The sequence below is a fragment of the Panthera pardus genome, unplaced genomic scaffold (assembly GCF_024362965.1).
Source record: "Panthera pardus isolate Hobbes unplaced genomic scaffold, ASM2436296v1 HiC_scaffold_16, whole genome shotgun sequence".
Lineage (NCBI taxonomy): Eukaryota > Metazoa > Chordata > Mammalia > Carnivora > Felidae > Panthera > Panthera pardus.
The window spans coordinates 24,427,616-24,451,136 of record NW_026526721.1 but is presented as its reverse complement, the minus strand read 5'-3'; the positions used below and the strand labels follow the sequence as shown (position 1 = coordinate 24,451,136).

Sequence of the window (23,521 nt, the reverse complement as noted above, 5' to 3'; positions counted from 1 at the left end):
TTGGGGGGGGAGGGATTTCCCATCATGCAATTCTACTCAACTTTAATGCCAAAGCTTTACCTTCTACACTGCTTTCGCTCTTTTGTGTGTTGAGTACTTAAGAATTTAATCTGGCAAGTGTGAGTATTTGAGTGACTGGGTTATTAAAATGTATATGAACTTGTGACAATTCAGATGAGTTTCATCCAGGTTCTGGGACATTGACAGACATTATTATGGTACAAATTTTAAAATCAAATTACTGGAAACTATTGATGGAGGGTTTACACTTCACAGCTAACAGGGGTTTAATTGTAGATCATTACTTATTTTTTAGGGCACTGTCCATACAAGGCGCTTATAGCATTTTAGATGTAGTCTTCTTGTCCCTGGCTCTAACCTCCAGGGTCAAACCCCATCCCCTCCTCCCTACGAATACCTAAGAAGTCATTCATTTATCTCCCTGGAACCAGGAAGTCTAGCTCATTTTATATTTTAATTTCAAGCTGCTATGACATAAATTCAATGCTTATTTCCTTCGGTTCTTTCATTTTGATTCTGTAGAATTTCTTTTGCACGTCGAAATTATAAAGAGTGATTATTATTTCTCTCAGTTTTAACTTGAATGATTTGCGTTCAGCTATGTGAACAGAGCTGATTTATTTGATCTCATAGTATATGTCCCACTATGCTAAGTTGTCTATTTTTTGGCCTCAGGCTATGTGGTCTGGAAAAGATGACAGTTTACTATTTCAAGTTATTATCTGTCTTCACAATAATCTTGATTTTATGTATATATATAAATATAGACAACATATTCATAACATGCAGCTTCTGTTTGATATATAAAATATATGGATGATTAAGAAGTTTTGTTATATACTTCTCATTCTTCCTGGGAAGATGAAACTTTCATCAGTGACTTAGAGACTGAAATTCTGAAAATAGAATACATATGCATTTTGCAAACAATGGAGTAAATTTCAAAAATCAAAGCAAGAGCACCCATTTAACTCATCACACTGTATAGTCAAAATACACCTAAAACACAGATATAGAACATCTTTTCTTTAAAGTTAGATCAAATGCATCAGCATTTTTGCAGATTCAGCAAAGATGCTAGCAGTTACTAGACTCAGTTTATAAGCCACACGCAGCTATTTTACATTTTGGAAGATCTCCAATATCACTACTTACCTAAATGACATTTGAGGTGGTGGCACTTAATGAGGTACATGCAATACAGTACTTAACTCATGACATCTACCACGCATAAAATACTTTATTAGCTGATCCTGTTCTATGAATATAAATTGATTTTCCCCCATGGTTAGGGAAATTGGCTCTTCAGCTATACTTAAAGACAGAGTTAACCGGGTCCATCTAGCAAATTAGAGTAGGTTTCTTTGCATAAATGACGGCATAAATGGGAAAGGGTACTTAAGTCTAGTGATCTTTGTCCCTAGCCATCATGTTTATCGATTGCCCTACATTTAGGTCAGGAAGAAAGGTCTTACCTTACAGTTTGTAGAGACCCTGGAGTTTAATTACTTTGCTACAAAGCATTAGGTAATTCTTTTTTGTTTAATAAATGAATTCCTTAAATGTCAGATTTTTAGCGCTAATAGACTAAGACCTTGAAAAAATACTTTTTCTTCCAAGTTTCTTGTTTCTGAATCACACTGTCTTTGATCTACAAATGCAAATAGTTTTTAGTTATTGCTGTAATTACTGATGTTGGGCATACACAGGAGGCTTAGGACTGTACCAGCCAAAATGAAGGTGGTAAAAGAAGCATGAAGATGTTCTCTTTTATCAAAATTCATCCAACAAAGGGGAAGAGATAGATGCAGAAGTAGAGATAAAGAGAGAGAGACAGAGACAGAGAGAGAAGAAAGGAGAAAGAAACATTGAACACAGATAATTAACATTCTGTAATAAAGGCTTAAGAACAATGAATCTTCAGAAAAGAGTGATTTTCCTGGTTATTCATAAAGAGGAATTAACAGATGAGGGGCACCTAGATGGCTCAGTCGGTTAGGCATCCAACACTTGATCTCAGCTCAGGTCATGATCTCATAGTTCCTTCAGTCGAGCTCTGCATTGGGAGTCTGCTTGGGAGTCTCTCTCTCTGCCTCTCCCCCACTCGTGTTCTCCCTCTCTCAAAAATAAATAAATAAAATTTTTAAAAATATCAACAGATGAAATTTGACTTAAGTTCAGGGTTTAAAGATATATGGGATTAACTTAATTGAAAAGGGGAAAAAAGTGATTTTAGTTTAGTAGAGTATATAAACTTCATGAGCATAAAGAAATGAAGGAACAGAAATGAAAGTCACCTGATTGATACAAAAGCAAGTCTGAGACATGGTATTGCTAGGCTGTGCCATTTGTCAACTATATTATACTTCCTTCAACTTTGTATTTGAAAACTTAAATCAAAAATGTAAACTCTACATTTTGTACACAGAGTAGTCACATAGGCCTAGAAATTATGTTATATGAGGAATGATAGGAAATGAGGTGATGTTTGTGGAAAGTATTTTTAAGATTGTATTTGCCAGTTGTTTCCATACATTAATTTTTAGTTATGATACTGATGGTTTCCAGGGGAGGTTAAGAAGAAATATAAAACTTGTCTGTTAATATGTGAAGGGCTGTCATTTAAGAGAAAGATTGGAATATTGTGAATGATGCCAAAGGCAAGGTCAAAACCACTGGATGCGAATTACAAGTAATCTGGTGTCTAGCAAAGTAATAAATAGCTCTCATAGAATCAACCATTAGAAACAGCATAATAATAACAAAATAATATCCTATTACTGAATACATTTAAACAAATGTGAATGATTTTTAGACAATGGGTGCTATAGAAGTAATCCCTTCATTATTTTAGTTAGCGTCTAGGGTTCTTTCTCTAAAAAGTCTACTATTTTATAAGTAGATTTACTAGGTTAAGTGAAGTCAAATTGTAGAAGTTTTGGGAATATAGATTGAGAATTGCATGCTTGATATTATATCCAAGAAGGAAAGAATATAAATTTTGTTAAAAAGATAAATATAATGTATTTAGAGTGATTAAGGGAATATTAACCCAGTAGTAACATGAAAAATGGAAAAGAAATCAAACTTCTGGAAATTCTTATTAAATTCTTCTGAAAGATGCATTTATTATATGATTTTGATTGTGGAGTATCTTGCTTTAGAGCTAAGGAGAAAGTACAAGATAGATCACTCAAAAAATCTTGATCCACTAACCGGTTTTTTCAATAATTCTTCAATCATTCTTAGTTTCAGAAAATTCATAAAGCAAACTATATATGAGTTTATTCTGATTCACAAAGACATTTTTCATTTTTGTATTTTGAATAATATTTCTTCTGGATAATTCAGTATGTCATTAAAAAAAATGGAGAAGCGTAGAGAATGAATCTCCAGAGACAAACAGAAAATATGTGGCATATGATATGAACTATACGCACCTGCACAGAAACACAATTGGGAGTATTTAAGAGATATTTTAATAGGAGACATTCATCAGCATGTAACAGAAAGTACAAATTAAAATGGTTTAAACAATGACAACACACACTATCACATATAACAAGAAGTTCTAAGATATTTACATTCTTAGTTTATTATATAGGCTTCTTGTCAACATCATGCCATCATCAGAAATGTTTTTCATCTTCCTAGAGTCTCATGTTCAATGTATTGGCTTGATCTTCAAGTTATTTCCCCTTGTGATTGACAAGTGCCACATCAAGACCTGGCAATATTGGGGGTGAAATAAAAGACAGCATGCTCCTTGTGTGTTTCTAAGCGCTAGAAGACCTCTTTTAGAAGACACACTGCCCTCCAGAAGACCTCCATTACATATCATTGGACAGAAATTGATAATGCACCATCAACCTCTTACCTTCAAGGGAATAGGACTACCAAGATCGACTTGAATTACGAGGATTTACTCATGAATCACATGTGTGTAATGCAGATGCTGGAACAAATTCAAGCTCTACCAGTAAGATAGAAGGAAGGAACGGTTGCCATATAAAAAATATATGATGATAATTTATCTCTAAGTAATGAGTAAATCACATATATTTCTTTTGTATTCTAGTGCTGCACATAGTTTCTTGCTGAGCCAAAACTTTTGGAATAAAAAATACAAGAATTATAAAACAGAGCAATACTGAAATTTATTGCTGCTATAATCAAAGCAATTTGCCTCTGCAAATGAAAACTAAAAATAAACACAATGTAACGTGCTCACAATTCTGCTCTCCCTTTAAATGTTAGCTAGAAATTCCATAATGCACTATGTGTCTGTCTGCCTACATGAAAAAGTATACACAATGCACATGTGGACATATTTACACACATACATGTGTACACACACGCATGGATACACACTGATTCATGAATATTTAATTATCCAACAACTGGCCAGATCTCTGAGTTGCGCATTTATATTTGGCATATGCACTATGAATAAAAAGAAATTACAATTGACTGAAGTGCCTGTAGTTAAATATAGGATGTTAGGTATACCACAGCATCTGCTTACCTATGCAATTTATACTTCCCTAAATATAGAAAATGCAAAAGTAGAGGAAAAATTCCTTGCTCATTAAGGAGTCTGATGCGCTGATATACTGGGAAAATTATAAATTTATTATGCTCTTATTTTACATGTGTTCCAGTAGGTCCAAGTGATGGATTTTGAGCACTGTACACCTATCATTATTGTTTTACTTTTAGGCTAGTAATACCAATTAAAATATGTAGTTATGTCACTTTCAGTGACAAGCTACAGTGAAATTTTGTTTAAGTAGGATTCCTATGATTAGAGTCATTTTCCTTATTACTGCTTCCCCATTATATATAAATTTCCTTCAGTTATAATTTAGTATTTCATAATCTCACAGTTTTATTTTATGCCAACCTGTGAAAAGCTGAATTAATTTTTTTGTTGTTGTGTGTAAGTATTTTTTAAGTTCTTAACTATGTGGATTTATCACAGATCCCAACATGTTCATACACTATATTTTCAGTATTTTTCTATAGACATTTATATTCACAGTGATAATTGAGTGTAATGGAAAGTTTAAAATATGTAATGAGTAATAATAGAGAATTAAATTTTGTTAGCTGAGTAATTTGTGTATTAAAATATTTTTCATTCAAAATGTTTTAAAATATAGAGATATAATGATCTGGGCCAGATCCAGATTACTAAAGTTTGAATCTTATATATTTTGAGGAGACCTTCTTTAAGGAAAATGGATTCAAAACTATAAAAATAAAATTTTGGTATGAAAGCAAATATTGTTTAGAATCATAAATGAAAACAATAAATGACTACAATCTACCAAAAATGGTTACATTAAAATGCTTTCTGATTGCAACCAGCTCTCCTTCCTTACCTAGAATATTCTACAACTACCAGCAAAACCTACTACTCACACAGACCTTTGACATATGAGACTCTGATTCTTAACTTTCTTTTCCTTCTTGGTATGTCTTCTTCTGATGGTAAAGCCTAAAATAATCACAATTTTTATTTAAAAAGAGAAAACTAATTCCTCTCCATTTTGGATAACTGGAAATTTACTGTATATTCAAATGGAAATGCGTTTCAGCCAATACACTAAGGGAATATATAAGAAGAGAGTGGCTTCAAATTGTTACTTAAACCCTTCCCCCTTTTTATCTTTCTTATTTGCACTCAATAGTCTTTACAATCTTTTGTTTTCTCCATTACATATGACTATGATTTTATCAATAAAATTAAACACATCCTTATTTTCTAATTCTTGTGTTAGCATGTTGTCTTCTGTTCCAATTAAATATTAAATAACATTAATTAATAGCATATTAAATAATAGATTTTGTTATTACATTAAATTTTGTTCTCCTATCCTTTTTAACACAAAAGAAATAAAAGCCTGAAATTGTCTGTTATGAGTAAGACCAGAACAGGTATAGCCATGAGAAATGAAATTCCTCAATAGAAAGCTAATGAGTAACTTCTTTTTTTCCTACTTTGGAGGAATTTTAATGTCATAATATATGTGCACATTTTAATTTTGAATGTTACTAGAATATGAAAAAATTATTAAATGCATGCTATGAAAATGCTTGCACATTCTATTAAATCAAGAAGCCAGCAAAAATAGAATATTACAGGGGCCTCTGGCTGTCTCAGTCTTCGGGTTGTGAGTTTTTGACCTCAGGGTTTTGAGTTCGAGCCCCAGGTTGGGTGTAGAGATTACTAAAAATAAATAAATAAACTTAAAAAATATATAATCACATAGTGAAAGTGTCATTTATGACAACAATTTTTTGAGAGTTAAGAATTGAGAAGATATAATTTCACTTTGGTGCAATTATATTTAGAGAATTTTTTTTTCTTTAATATCCTATTACTTTAAGCCAACTATGGCAAGCTAGTATGCCAGTAATGAATGAGCAGTCAAAAGCACTATGGTATTTCACTTTTAAAGCATATTAATTTATTTATATATTTTAATATTTATATTAATATATTTTAAAACTATAATATATAACATAGTTTCAAATAAAAATGGAGCACTACAAAAATATTCTAAGTATGTAGACCCTGTGAACTCTGCCTCTGTTCAGATACCATGCTGGATTTATCATTCAGTAAGATGTAAGGGATATATAAATATATGATTCATTACATACTCAAGATTGTAGGTATATGCCATATAATATCGTATATCATTCTAGAATAATAATAATCACCTTTTACTTATGAAATAAATATTTTTTATCATAGAGGCAATTATTCCTGAAAAATCTGTCTGAAAGTATTGAAGAAAAAAAACTAAGTCCTTAATTTTTCACCTTGCATTAATTTTTACTTAGCAAGTTGATCTTAACTGTGTTTTTGTAGTGACTTAACAAACAGCACATATTTGAAAAAGTACACATTCTAGAAAAAAAAAAAAGAAAGAATTGAGGAAATTCTATTCTTCCCTAAGTACAAATAATGTCCTGAGGGAATAATTTTCTCTCCCAAATAAAGCAATTCATGCCATTTTTACACATAAAGCATATGTTTTATGTCTAATTTATTTTTAAGTTCTTGCTGAGTAATAAAACAGTATAAATAAATTGATTTAGTATACATGCTACAATTATTAGAAAATAGCTACTGTGTGTTCATTGTAGGTTGAAGTCTAGGGGCACCTGGCTGGTTCAGTCAGTGGAGCAGGAGACTCTTGATCTCGGGGTTGTGAGTTCAAGCCCCATATTAAGTGTAGAGATTATTTAAAAATAAAATCTTTTTTTTTTTAAAAAAGGAAAGTCTAGAAAAGAATCCAACTGTAAAGAAAAGGAAAAATTAATGCTTTTTTTTTTTCTTTTTAAGTTTCTGTGTTAGTTTGCTAGGTCTTTAAGCCACAAAAGAGTGGCTTAAAGAACAGAAACTTACTGTCTCATGACTCTGATGGCTAGAAGTCCAAAATCAAGGTCATGGCAGAATTGGTTCTTTGTGAAGGCTGGGGGAGGATATGTTCCAAGCTTGTCTTCTTGGCTTTTAGATGGTCTTCCCCATGTGTTTCTTCACATTATCTTCCCTCTAATATGCATGTGTGTCTGGATCCATGTCTCCCCTTTTTATAAGGACATCAGTCATAGTGGGTTAGAACTCACCCTAGTGAACTTACTTTAACTTGACCACATCTGTAAGTGCCTGATCTGTAAATAAGATCACATTCTGAGATACTGTGGATGAGGATTCTAACATATTTGGGGAAGGCAGTGGGAGGGGGTTTCCTTTGCATGAATACAATATATACCAAAAGCTAAATATTTATACCAGGTTTATGTGTGTGTATGGGAAAACATAAAATTTATTGTAACATTTATTTGGTGAAAATTGGTGCATACATACATTCACAAACACATACTTAGGTCATTGACTCATACACTTGAGTGTGCATTAGTATGGTCGAAGACTTGTCAAGGAAACATGGTTTATAGAAAGAATAAGCTAAATCATCTAGTGAAATAAATACTATTCAGAAGTTCAAAGTGTTACTGAAATGAACATTATATTAGGATAAGACAGGCTAATAGATTTCAGTGGAAAGATTCCAGTTTTAGGAATTATATTATATTAAAAAATAATCCTGTTAAGCCTAAAATCTATTAGATTTATTACTGTAGGTGATTTTAAAAGTTTTATCACAATGAACTTGGCAACTATATAGACTGGAATTATTAGAAGTATAAAGCAGTATATATCTGATCTGTTCAACTCATCTAAACCATATACCATTTGATTTTAGTAATATTATTTCAAAGGTATTTCAGGCAAAGTCATTTTTGAATTAATTCATAATTCTTTGACTTACAAATCATAGACATAAATAGTCTGTTCTATTTCCTTAGAGGTAAAAAGAAGAAAATATCTCTATAAGATGGGAAAGTCTAAAGTTATTTTATTTGTAAGCACTATGAAAACAATGTATTTTTTATTGAAATTGTGATATTGTGACCTAAATAAAAACATGATTTCAAAATGTTCGTTGGTATATTTACAATAATTACACAATTTTCATTTCCCTTTAGGGTTTATAATACTTGAGTTAAAATAGTACCACTTTTAGAAATATACAATCTGAAATATTAATGTTATTTATCAAAATAATTATCAGCAATATAAACATTTTAAGTATAATTAGTTTTTATATAAATTCAATTCTTTTTTCCACGAATCAGCACCATCTCTTTTGGTTTTCTAAATTTCTAACTGTACATGCAGACTTACGAAGTGTAAAATAGTTGATTTTGGACATATTCTCCCTTACTTTGAGCTATCAGGCCCAAGCCTGGGTATAAAATAGAGGGCTTATTCCCAGCAGCAGATGAGAGCAACCTGAGGCCTTTAATGGGATACAGTAATCCAAGGTTTTCTTCTTGAACTTTAACATGTAGGCAACACTACAGTCCTCCATTTAACCCCTAATTCAAGAATCCATTTTCTACAATGCAACTGTGCAATGCACTTGCCAAGAAATCTGTGTTAAATATAGACATGAGGAAACAATCAGATAAATGCAAAACTGAACAGGAAAACTGGTTTGGACTCTTCAAAAATTCAAGGTCATGAAAAATACAGAAATGTGCAACTGTTCTAGATTTAGAGAGAAAACAGCAAAACAAACTATTGTCATGCAAGAATATTATTTGCAGCCTCAGAGAAAATTTACAAATGAGACATTTTGTGGCAATTTGAAATAAGGTTTATATAATTGATGATTTTATTATATTCGTGTTAAATATCTTAATATTAATGTGGTTATATAAAAAAAATGTTGTTTTTCTGAGGAAATGTATATCAAAGTGTTTAGTTATGAAGGATTAGGTATAACTAATTTCCTTTAAATAGCTTAAGAAAAAAAAAGGAAAGATATTTTCACAGATATGGAGAGATGAAAATGTGATAAAATAGCAATTAATTAACCTAAGCAAAAGCATTACTAGAGGTATATTATTCTTATTTTTAATTTTTTTTCTTTAAATTCCAGTTAATTGACATACAGTACAATATTATTTCAGGTGTACAATACAGTGACTCAACACTTCCATACATCATCAGATGCTCATCACAGCAAGTGCACTCCTTGATCCCCATCACCTATTTCACACTTTCATCCACCCACCTCCCTTAAGGTAACCACCAGTTTGTTCTCTCTGGTTAAGTCTGTTTCTTGGTTTGCCTCCCTCTTTCTTTTTGTTCGCCTTCAGTCATTTGCTTTGTTTCTTAAACTCCACATATGAGTAAAATCATATGGTTTTTGTCTTTCTTTGTCTGACTTATTTCACTTAGTATAATACACTCTAGCTCCACCCACATCATTGCAAATGCCATGACTCCATTATTTTTAATAGCTGAGTAATACTCCTTTGTATATACCCCACATCTTTACTCATCAATAGACACTTGAGCTGTTTCCATAATTTGGTAGACAATGCTGCTATAAACGTTGGAGTGCATGTATCACTTTGAATTAGTACTTTTTAATTCTTTGAGTAAATACTGGGTCATAGGGTAGTTCTATTTTTAACTTTTTCAGGAACCTCCATACTATTTTCCGGAGTGGCTGCACCAGTTTCCATTCCCATCAACAGTGCAAAACGGTTGCCCTTTCTCCACATCCTCCCCAATATCTTTGTTTCCTGAGTTGTTAATTTTAGCCACTCTGACCCATGTGAGGTGGCATCTCAATGTGGTTTTGATTTGTATTTCCCTGATACCAGTGATGTTGAGTATCTTTTCATGTGTCTGTTGGCCATCTATATGTCTTCTCTGGAAAAATGTCTATTCGTATCTTCTGCCCATTTTTTAATTGTATTATTTGTTTTTGCAGTGTTGAGTTTTATGAGTTCTTTTTTTTTAAGTTTATTTATTTTGAGAGACACAGAGAGAGAGCCAGCAGGGGAGAGGGAGAGAGAGAGGGAAAAAAGAGGGAATACCAAGCAGGCTCCGTGCTGTCAGCACAGAGCCCGATGTGGGGCTTGAACCCATAAGCCATGAGATCATGACCTGACCCAAAGTTAAGAGTCAGACACATAACTGACTGGGCCACCCAAATGCACCAAATTTTATAAGTTCTTTATATATTTTGGATACCGACCTTTTATCAGATATGTCATTTGCAAATATCTTCTCCCATTCGTAGGTTGCCTTTTAGTTTTGTTATTTGTTTCCTTCACTGTGCAGAGCGTTTTATTTTAATGAAGTCTGAAGATTCACTTTTGCTTTTGTTTCCCCTGCTTCTGGAGACATAGCTAGAAAAAAATTGCTATGGCCAATGTCAAAGAAGTTACTGACTCTGTTCTCTTGTAGGACTTTTATGGTTTCAAGTTAGAGTTGTACTATTCTTTAAACTCTCTGCCATTTTAAACAATTGAAATTATAACTTCCACAGAGTGTATTTACATATGAAAATTGGAACACTCCAGTTTTTGTGAGAACTGAGATATAGAAAAATATACTTTATATACTTTATTAGTACTTTTGAAGTATATACTTATATATTATTTATATAATTTGTGTTTTAATGGTAGATTCACTAATGATATAGTAGAGAACAGTAAAAGATACAATTAATCTGTAACAAGTAATTATACCTCCTTTTATTTGTTTGGAAAACAAGGTTTAACATGTACTTCTAGGAATAATGTGTTCTTAACAAATACTTAATAGTAATATACTTGTCTTTTGTTTTGATTTTTTTTCTTGTTTTACTTTACATTTTATTTCTTCTAGTCATATGAACCTTGAAAATATTTGTCAGTTTTAGGGGTGCCTGGTTGGCTTAGTTGGTTAAGCAATCAACTCTTGGTTTCAGCTTGGGTCATGATCTAATAGTTCCTGAGATCAAACCCCATGTTGAGCACCATGCTGACAGCACAGAGTCTGCTTCAGATTCTCTCTCTTCCCCTCTCTCTGCCCCTCCCCACTCATGCTCTCACTCCTTCTCTCTCTCAAAATAAATAAATAAACTTTAAAACATATGTATAAAAAAAGAAAATATTTGTCAGTTTTTAAATTATTTACAAATTATAACCAAGAAACACAAGTAATTTGGGTCCATCCAGGCTTGAGAAACTTATAAACACTATGAGCATATTTAAATGAAATATTAAACTCCAGGATTAAATTAGAAAATACTTAAAGGTTACATAATCAAAGATTATTAACTAAGTTTGAGTTGAAATGGCACATTTAACTAATGACATTAAGCACTGTATTATTTTAACTTCTTTATCCATAGTAATGCAAACTAAGTAGTGAAAACAAAAATATTCACTTGTATATTTGATTATTTTTAACTAAGAAAATTGGTGGATGCATGCTAAAAATTTATACCAGTTGTACACCACATCAATAAGATATTATGTTAAAAGTATAAAATTAAGCATAGATACTGGAAGTATAGGAAACGTATTTTTAAAATTTCTTATTTCTTAATTACATTTTCCCTATATGTACTCAAATATCATACTGAATTGGTTGGCAATTTAACTTTACATTATGCATTTTAAAATGACATCTAGTTTGCACTGAAGTTCCAAGTGGATGAGGAGAAAATGAGAAATAAATGAATGCTCACATTTTTAGGCGATCATGATAATTCTATTTCAATTGCTATACAAATAACAGAAGTTAAATTTATCCTAAAATTTGGCTCGGAGATATCAAATATCATTTGGGAAATAAATTATACAAACACCATCTCTCTCTCTGTCTCTCTCTCTCTCTCAATCTGTCACACACACACACACACACCCACACACCCACACACACACATCGCAGAATCTATGATAGAATATGGAACATAAAAAAACATAATTTACATTGTACTGTCAATTTTTGCTACTTCAGCTTGCAGTATTTTTATTGAATACAATATATCTCTTTCTGGAATATTTTCAATATATTCTTAATGAATTAATAGTTTGATAACTGCCTGTCCTATTTGAGAGCATCCATATGCACACTGAGTTCAGTTTCCATTCATGTGACTTAGTATTCTCTAGTTCTTTCAAACATCAAATATGGAGTAAAAAAGTAAATTTATTTTGTATGCAATTCCTTACTGCATCCTCCATTTACCCAAATTGTTTTTTTTAAGTTTATTTATTTTGAAAGAGAGAGAGAGAGAGAGAGCAGGGGAGGGGCAGAGAGAGAGGGAGAGAGAGAATCCCAAGCAGACTCCGCACCTTCAGCACAGAGCCCAACGCAGGACTCAAACCCATTAATTGTAAGATGAAAACCTGACCCAAAATCAAAGTCAGATGCTCAACCAACCGAAACACCCAAGTGTCCCATACCCCAGTTGGTTTTTTGAGTAATTTCTATTTACCAGAGTCTCAAGCCATAAATTTCAGAATTCTTATCATTAGAGTGCAGTGTGTTATATGATTCTTTAAATCATAAATGTTCTGACACATTTCTACCTGAAATGTTCTGAAAATGTTCTACCTTTTCACGCTGTCTGCTTAAGGTTGGTGTAAATATTTTCAAATAGTCCCAGTTTCTTTGCAGAAGTTGCTGTCTATAGATAGAGGAGACAAAAGAATAATTACATTTACATAGACTTCATTGAACTTTATTCCAGCTTCTGTTTAAATCCTCATAAAACCTCCATTAAAGCCTACATTCTTTTTCTTAACTATCAGGCAAGGTCACAAAGTAGAATAAATTCTCTGAAAATCCAAGTCATGGAACTCAGAGTAGAAAATGAATGATAAAGTAGAAAAGCCAGGAATAATGCAAGATCACAAAGTTATTACATGTTAGTTGTCCATCTGATTAGAGAATAACTGATTGCTAAATTATGAGTTATTGAGAGTGAGATGAAATGAGAGAGATCACCATTGATCCCAAAGTAAATGAAATTTGAGGAGGGCTTTGTTGAAGAAATGGTAAGATTTATGCAGGTGTAGATGAAAAAATGGGTCAAGAAACAAATGAGCAAAATCCAAAGAGCAAGGATGAGCATGCTATAAAGAGGGAACAGTAGGATCTTTTCCCAACAATACTGGAGTCTTATTGTGTAGAAATATTGGAAATTAATGTGAAAGGTATAATATGAAACTAACATGAAATATGTACCTGCTCGGTGAATAATGATGATCAGAAAGGGGACTTTGTATAAAATTAGTTAATTATTTATAGCTTTCCTCACTGAACTGAGGTACTTTCAGGAATAAATAACTTCTATTCGCCTTCATATTCCCAGCAAAAGTATAATGCCTGAGGCAAAATAAATAGCCAGTAAATAGCATGGAATGAAATAATGAAGAGGTGAATTAAGAAATAAATGTAGAGACAAATAAATGTTTAAAATAAAATACTTTGGCATGTTTATTCTGACAGCAGTAAGATCTTTTAATAATTCTGAAAAATGCCTAAATGTGTGGGAATGAAAGTGCAAATTTAACCTATACTTGGAAATTAGGTATATATGAATCAACAATACTACAACTTCAGAAAAATCATGAGATGTACCATTGTTATGTGTAAGCTTTTAAGATTTCAAGAGTGGTTAAACAATTTCAAGTTTATTTTAGCATTTGGCTTTCTATTATGGCTTAGTACTTTCTTTCTTAAAAGGACCATTTTGAGTAGACTCTTAAAATATTAAGATAATTATCAATACTCTCTCTGGTGTTTGAAAATACCATGGAGTATAAAATTGTAATGAGACAAAGAATGTTAAACCTGGGCACTGAACACAATAGCACTGGGAATGATACCATCACTGAACACTTCTTTTTAATTTTTTTTTTTTTTTTTGGTCCCTAAGGGAAGAAATGAAAACAGCATTCAGATTGCTTTATTTAAATCAAATTAGAATATAATTGTAGTTTGGAAACATTGGGTTTGTTCTTAAAGAATCACGGGAAAGAAGTAGGAGAAAATAATACTTAGTTCCTTCATTGTACATCAGATCTTTGTAAAATGAAGCAAACGTTATATAAAATCGTGTATGTTCTCTTAAGCAAGCAAAGTGCAGGAAGCCTCCAATGATGAAGACATTAAAAAACAATGGATGCTGCAATTTTATCATTGTATGTATTTAATTTTTGAGGCTTGTTACACTAACCCATTACAGAATAAGTCAAGCATCATATCCTTTACTGATTCTTTGTCAGCAAGAATATACAAATTAAATCTGCAATAAAATGAACAATATTCAAATTTATAAACATGTATTTAAGAGTATTTAAAGAAATGGTTATAGATATGAATAGTTAGGTACCTCCACAATGAATTTGTATGCTTTAAATCAGTGTTTGTTATAATTTTTATTTTTCTATCTAAATAAAAGTAATAGAAATCTTTGATAACTTATTGTAGAATTTGATGCATACATGAAATTTTAGAGTAACTACATATGATATACAATTATAGTAGAATTGAGGTTTTAGTGTGGACTTGCAAATCAGGCACACACACTGATTTAAGTTTATGTGTTCATATACATATGCACAGATATATATGGCCCTGGCTTTGTCTCTTGAGAATGCCTAAAAGCAGCCAGAGGCCAGCAGTTTTGAGTCTAGCTACTGCCTACATCTTGGCTTCTATAAGGCAAACAGCAAGGCTCCTTGGAGGAATGACTGATTCTAAGCCTTGTACCAGAAAAGTACAAGATGATACTGGAAACATCATTTTGTACCAGACAGCAAGGATACGCTAGAAAGAAAGAAAGAAAGAAAGAAAGAAAGAAAGAAAGGGAAAGAAAAAGAAAGAAAGAGAAAGAAAGAAAGAAAGAAAGAAAGAAAGAAAGAAAGAAAGAAAGAAAAAAAACAGAAATAGCAGAATACATTGAACGGACACAGAAGCTAACACTAGTCAAATTAAGAACAATCTGAGTTTCAAGATAAATAATTGAGGCAACAAATTACAATTCATTGAAAAATATAGAAAACAATGTCTCCACGAAGATACAATGAATAAAAATAAATGTGTGGAAACTTTTATAAGCAAAAACATATTTATGCAGTTTCAAAATATTTCTATATAAAAATAATTAATTTTAAAAAGAAAAAAATACTGACTGTATAATTAAAAATCCTAGCAGACATTACTGTAATCTAGTGATCTAAGTGAACTAATGAAACAATTTGAAATTGTGTGCCATCTGATAGAATGCATTCAAAAGATTTCAACATCACTTCTAGGATATTCACGCAAAGATGCATAACCTGAAACCACCCACTAAGAAGCACTACTTAAGGCATAATCTACAAAAAGAGAGAGGGGGTGGGGCATAAACTGTGTCAAATTCATGAAAATCAAGATAAGCTTAAGAAGTTTATGGCAGACTGACTTTGTTAACAAGACATTATTGTTACAGTTGTCAAACTAGATAGAAACTTGTGGATTATATAGCAATAACGTGTTCATGTTAATTTTTTGTCTTTGATGATCATATCATAACAGGTGATTACATTATATAAGCACATGTTCTTTAAAACACAAAGTTTATAGTAATCTATTTGAGGCATCAGATCTGCAACTTACTTTCACAAATGTTTAAGGAAAAACAGCTCTTTTTACTGTAATTCTAAGATCTCTGTAGTTTGTGTTTATTTAAGAAATACCACAATTCTATGCTTAAATCATTTGCCAGGTTTTGAAGCTCTATGATTTTGGAGTCTTAAGTGTTACCAAGAACATATAAAAGGCAGAAGTCAACCTGCCCTTCTCTTTCAGAAAATCATATCCACCAACCAAAAGCCAGAGAGGGTCAAGTACAAGGAATGGGAAAAATTAAAAGTAGGCTCAGACTACTGGAACTGAAAGGTCCCCGTGACCAACACCCAATTGGATTAAGTTGATCAGTCATTCATTCCATCTGCTTCACAGAGTAAAAAGAGAACCATCTCTTGTGCAAGATAGAACATCTAGATCTTAAACAGTTGTTTTATACACTATGTCCAGAATATTATAGACATGAGGCAAGAAAATATTACTAATGAGTAAGACAGAAATATAGACACAAGAAGCATCTCTAGACATGATATAGATAAGGAAGTTAAGGAGACGGTTTTCAATAATGCCTGAGATGGGTATTAGAATTAGGAGGGTTGAGAAGTATAGGATGGAAGCTAGTTGGCCGATAGTGATAAAGGGGTGTTCTACAGGTTGGCCGCCAATTCATGTTAGGGTTAGGAGGTCTGCTACCAGGAATCAGAATAAGCATTGGCTTAGTGGTCGGAATATTATTCCTCGTTGTTTAGAGGTGTGGAGGATGGGAATAATTGCTAGGACTAGGATGGAAAGGACTAGGGCTAGGACTCCTCCTGGTTTGTTGGGGATGGATCAGAGAATTGCGTATGCTAGTAGGAAGTATCATTCGGGTTTGATGTGGGGAGGGGTGTTTAAGGGGTTGGCAGGGATGTAGTTGTCTGGGTCTCCTAGCAGATCTGGCGAAAATAGGACCAGTATCATGAGTGTTAAGATTAATACTAGGAGGCCCAGGATGTCTTTGATTGTGTAGTATGGGTGGAATGGAATTTTATCTGAGGCAGATGTTATTCCTGAGGGGTTATTAGATCCTGTTTCATGGAGAAATAGGAGGTGTACTGCTGATAGGGCTGAGACGATGAATGGAAGGATAAAGTGGAAGGCGAAGAATCGTGTTAGGGTGGCTTTGTCTACTGAGAAGCCGCCTCAGATTCATTCTACTAGGTTGGTTCCGATGTATGGGATTGCTGACAGGAGGTTGGTAATTACGGTTGCTCCTCAGAAGGATATTTGACCTCATGGTAGGATGTATCCTATGAAGGCTGTGGCTATGACTGCAAATAGTAGTACGATTCCAATGTTTCATGTTTCTGAGAAAGTGTAGGAGCCGTAGTATATTCTTCATCCTACGTGCATGTATAGGCAGATAAAGAATATGGAAGCTCCGTTAGCATGTATACATCGGATAATTCAGCCATAGTTAACGTCACGGCAGATATGGGTAACTGATGAGAAGGCGGTTATTGTGTCTGATGTGTAATGTATGGCTAGGAAGAGGCCGGTGAGAATTTGTAGGATTAGACAGACTCCTAGTAGGGAGCCGAAGTTTCATCATGCTGAGATATTGGATGGAGCGGGCAAATCGATGAATGAGTGATTGATGATTTTAATGAGGGGGTGTGATTTTCGAATGTTGGTCATTAAGTTCTTGTAGTTGCAATACAACGATGGTTTTTCATATCATTGGTCATGGTTAAATTCCATGTGAGAATAATGATAACATACATTGTATTTATTTTAAGTACAATTTTTGTGGTGAGCTTTGTAAGTTTTTCTTCAAAGCCTTCTCCTATTTATGGTGGGTTTGGTTTGATTGTGGCTGGTGGTATTGGTTGTGGTATTGTGTTAAATTTTGGGGGATCATTTTTAGGTTTAATGGTTTTTTTAATTTATTTGGGGGTATACTTGTAGTGTTTGGGTATACTACGGCTATGGCTACTGAGTCTTATCCTGAGGCGTGGACGTCTAATAAAGCTGTGCTAGGGATGTTTATTACGGGAGTGTTAGCAGAATTGTTAACTGCTTGCTATATTTTAAAAGAAGATGAGGTTGAGATTGTATTTAAGTTTAATGGTGCAGGTGATTGGGTGATTTATGATACAGGTGATTCAGGGTTTTTTGGTGAAGAGGTCATGGGAATTGCAGCACTATATAGTTATGGAACTTGACTAGTGGTTGTCACTGGTTGGTCCTTGCTTATTGGTGTATTAGTGATTATAGAAGTTACTCGTGGAAATTAAGTAAAAGTAAGCGAAGGGTTAAGGTGATTATGAAAGATAGAAAGTAGAGTTTAACTAGCCCTTTCTGATTAGATACGACAGTTGACATTTTTATCTGGAAATAGGAGATGGATTTTGGTAATACATTTTCTAGTCAGATTATATCTAATAGTATAGATGCGGGTTTTTGGCTTACAGTTAGGCTTATTGTTGATGGGAGGCGGTGTATTACGATTGGAAAGTACCCTAGGAGGTTAGAGAACTTAAAAAGGTTTGAGGGGTATTTCAATTTTAAGTTTTTAGCTGCGAGGTTGAGTTCTAATGCCAGGATAAAGCCTGTGATAGTCACGGCGAGGGCAGTTAGTTTCAGATAATGGGGTATAGTTATTTGTGGGATAGTTGTTGGGGGGATATTATAGGAAATTAGGTATCCTGCAAAAATGTTTCCAATTAAGAGACGTTTGATGGAATTGATAAGGTGGGGATTATTTTCATTGATTAGGTTCAAGGAATTGAATCGGGGTTGTCCTAGGAGTGCAAAGAATATAATTCGAGTACTGTAGGCAGCTTTAAGGGATGTGGCAGATCAATAACAGATAATGTTATTGAAATAAATATGATTAATTTGCAAATGAAGTCAGAAGAAGTGAACAAATAAGAGGAAGAATGATAGATTTCAGCAGATAATTAGAATGTGTATGAGAATCAAAAATGCTAAAACGAGTGGTTGAAAAAAACAGATTGGGTCTTGTAGAATAAGGATTACCAAAATGGAGGACAGGTCACTGGAAAATTTTCAAATTGGAAAAAAAGGAGAAGAATATATATTTAAAATAAAATAATAGAGTATAAAAAGCATACAAAATCTTGAAAATTTTACAATGGGTAAAATAGATTTCCACAAGGAGAAAACAGAGAGAATGAGAAAGAAGAAATATTTGAAGAGATGACTAATAATGTCCAAAACCAATAAGAGCATCTATCTGCAAAATCAAGAAACTGTGAAACTCAAGCATGTTAAAATTTTCCTCTGTGAAAATTTCTGCTTTTATGGTATTTAAATACACCATATGTATTTAAAAAGGAAGAGATGAGAGTTTCTTTTCAAACACAAAGTTCATTTAGAAAAATAAACCAACACAATTAAATTTTACTGAAAATATACATGACAGAAAAATTTTAAGCATTTCAACAAAAATCAAATAATTATTCCTCAACTTTTAAAGTGTTTATTCAATGTGTTTACATAAATCCTTGGTCCTTTCCTTTAATTCAACAAAATGTCCTTAATTACATTTTATGTACATAACATATTCTCCATGATATCACAGCAAAACATTTTTTCACTTTAAAGATTAAACAGATTCGTTGAGATGAATTGAATTTTGTGAGAAGAGAGTTTAAGATTCTATATCTTTATACATTTAATGGATTTGAAGCTGAAATGTTTGCCACATTTTTAGTATATATTAACAGCTCTAAAATTGGCTTGAATTTATGTTTAACCATGTTTTACATATGAATTGTTTTCATTCTTAATAATAAACATAGTGGGTCAAGGTAAGATGCTAATTGCTGAAAGCTAATTAGGCACCAGTTTGACACCATTTGGTACTCAAATTCTGGATTGATTAAATGTTACAATGCTATTTTACAACCAAAGTACCAATAGAAGACTTGTCAGCTACTACTCTATGCTCTAAAATGTGTTGAAGTCTTTAATAAACAGAGCTTTGAGAGAAACTTGCTCAGTATAAGAAAATCCATTATTAAATTTTCTAAAACAGTGTTTCTCATTTGGAAGGATGGGTAATATTTACTGTGGGATCATCTGTGCATTGTAGGATGCTTAGCAATATCCCTGCCTCTACTTTTTATATCCTAGGATCACTTGCCCCCAGACCTAAGTTGTGACCGTCAAAAATGTCCCCAGAAGGAAAACAAAAAATTATACAGATTTGAGAACCATTGTACAAAATAAGGAATTTTCTAAAAATAAAAAGTCTCCTAATAGGCACACAGTTCTCACAGGTTTGGGCTGTTTTATTCTTAACTACTTGGTTAACACAGTTATCCACCATTTGAGTATTAGTGAGAGCTAATCTACTGAGAGATAGATAATCACATCCAAACCAAGATTCTAATTTCTTTGCTATTTGTAACTGTGGCTAGTGAAGTATGTCTCCACTTCATAAGCAATGTTTGATTTTAATGTTGAATCAGATCTTACAACATTCATTGATTGAAAGAAGTCATGATTTATAAACAGATATTTGTAAAATGGTATTATAGACTTTTCAACAGAAATTTTATAAGCTTAGATCCCATGGCTATCTTTCTGATTTTTAGATTTTTTTCTGTTGTTTTCCTCAAAATATTATAAAAAGAAAATGACTTTCCAGAAGAAATCACTTTTATTTTTAGCTAAGCTATTTTAATAAAATTTATGTATTATCAATATGTTTTAAGGTTTTATGCTAGATATTTAATATGCAAAAATGAATATCTACTGTGTATCATCTATTGTTCTATGTATCGGTTCCTACACACAAAAAACATGCAGATTGTGGCATTGTCTAATGGATCTCTTAACAAAAAGTAATGTTTTGCATGAAAAATGAAATTCTAAAATCACCCGATAGTACCTTACAGTGTAGTTATTTATACGAAGGAAGAGTATAAAATTTAGAGAACAAAATACTTCCTTTTGTAAAAATTTAAGAATTCTCAACACCTCAGCAAGGATAAATAATGGCTTTCATAAAAAGCAAATGAAAGCACGTTTGAATTCTTAAACTGAACACAAAATTTTAAGATACAGTTTTTATAACTAACAAAATATGATATCAAAGTTGCTTTAAATAATATGATAAACAAGATTGCACATATGGCTACATTTAGAAAAAGAAAAGATAGTTTATCCATATTTCCTTCTTTATTTTTAGTTCAATGCCTTCATATGGAGAGGCACATATTATAACAATTATAGAGATACACTTTTCATAAATGTTTGTTATATTGAATTAGGAATAGCTATATGTCTTATAACTTTTAAACTGTAATTTATTTAAGTGGAAAAATATTATTAAAACAGGATTTGGTAAACTTTTTTGTAAAAGGCCAAGTATGGAATATTTTAGGCTTTGCTAGTCATACATCTCTATGGCAACTACTTAACTGTCATTTTAGCAGAAAATCAGCCATGGACAATACATAAACAAATAGGTGTGGCTATGTTTCAATAAAAGTTTATAAAAACAGGAAAATTAGAAAATGTACGATAGGTAAAAATGGCATTAAAAAATTAGATTCTGGGGCACGTGGGTGTCTCAGTCAGCTCAGGCCATGATCTCCCAGTTCATGAGATTGAGCCCCATGTCGGGCTCTGTGATAACAGTGTAGAGCCTGCTTGGGATTCTCTCTTTCTCCCAATCTCTCTGCCCCTCCCCTACTAGCACTCACTCATGTTGTCTCTCTCTGTCTCTCTCTCTCTCAAATAAATAAATAAACTTAAAAAAAAATTAGATTCAGCCAAAGGAGAATTTAAGTTGCTGAAAGCTTTGATACATGTTGCCATCCTTTGGATATGGAACTTGAAGATAAGTTTGCTAAGGGCGAAAGGTCTTTTGGCACCAAGATTTACAGCTGCCTTAGGGCTTGCTTAGCATAAAGAAAGTACATTTTCATAATATATCTCAAAACAAGAGAGAAAATTATTGCCTGTTAAAGAGACAGAAATTTTTCTTTAATGTTTTCCTATTTTTTAGTGTCAAAAGCAAAACATTCCTAAAAATTTTATCTATGCTTTTATATCTTACATTTTTCTCCACCTCTCTATAAGCTTGAAATGCAAATGTTGATTTGCTTTTTGCTTTTTCTAATCCACCAAGAAACCATTTAGAAATTATCTGTTTTATGTGTCTTCAACATACCTGCTTATTGGAAATAAACTTTTTATGAAATCAGAGCAAATAAATGAAAATCCTACTAAAAATTTCAAGGGTTACAGGTGATAAGTGTTGTTTTTCTTTTTCTGTATCTTTGCTCACACTGGTTACCACCTGCTTCCCATCCTTGGTATCACATGCACATTATCTTTTTTCTTTTCTTTCTAACTTTTGGTCTTAGAGCTGTGAAAAATACCTACTTTGCAGAAGTTTTGAAAGTTCTTAAAAGTCTTCTCATTTTTTGCTCCATGAAACATCATTATACTAAAAGGTTAACAAATAGAAGAGATTAAAATTCATTCACAGTCTCCACCCTCCCACCCCCACCAGAAAAATGAACCCCTGCTTTTTAACATAAAACTCTGTAGTCCTCAGTGTTTACAGTACACAATAATTTGCCATGGCATTTTTTCAGGGTATTTTTATATAACACACTCTTCTTTAACCCTTTCCATAATATATTGAAATTACTTGTGACTTTAGGGATCTCAATCTTATTCTAATTACTCTCTCCATATGGAACTCTTTAGCTATTGGCAGATTCAACAAACGCCTTATTACACCCCTTTGAAAGAGTGACTGAAATACATGTAATATACATGTGCTTTTCCTCAGAAACATTATATTATATAAAAAGTTTTATTTTTATTTTTTTAAGTTTGTTTATTTATTTTGAGAGGACGAGAGCTCGCTCCCGCATGAACTGGGAAGGGGTAGAGAGAGAATCCCAAGCAGGCCCAGTGTGGAGACCCACCCTGGGCTTGAGTTCACAACGTGTGAGATCATAACTAGAACCTAAGTCAAGAGTCGGTCACTTTACCTACCGAGCCACGCGTGCGCCCCAATAAAAGTTTTAAAAATGTATCATAACAGTAGTTCAGGCCTCACTAAAAAATATCCCCTAGAAAATAGAAAGAGTGGACACTGTTTACCTTAAGTGTTATATAGTTGTCCAAGTTTAACCATTTTACAAATGCTATATATTGGTTACAGAGACATATCTTGTCCTTTACCATTGATGACTGTACAGGTATCAATTAATATTTAATTAATATCACTCACAAAATTGAAAGCATATCAAGGGCATTGCTGCTTATTTTACAGAGTTGAGCTATTTATCTCAACATTTAAATTTAAGAAATTCTGTACCTGCCATGTAAAGATCTAAAGTCTAAAGAGAAGCTCTGAGTGGTTTAGTTCCTTTTGCTGTACGATTGAAAGGGAGTTACTATAATTTTTCAAAATCAGGAACAGATCCCAGGTAAATATAGCACTTGATTTTGGCAGAGATC

General features: G+C 32.7%; 1 pseudogene; it reads left to right on the top strand.

Annotated features, from left to right (window-relative positions):
• Nucleotides 1-17,054: 17,054 nt before the first annotated feature.
• On the top strand, nucleotides 17,055-18,307 carry LOC109277849 (NADH-ubiquinone oxidoreductase chain 6-like; annotated as a pseudogene).
• Nucleotides 18,308-23,521: the final 5,214 nt, after the last annotated feature.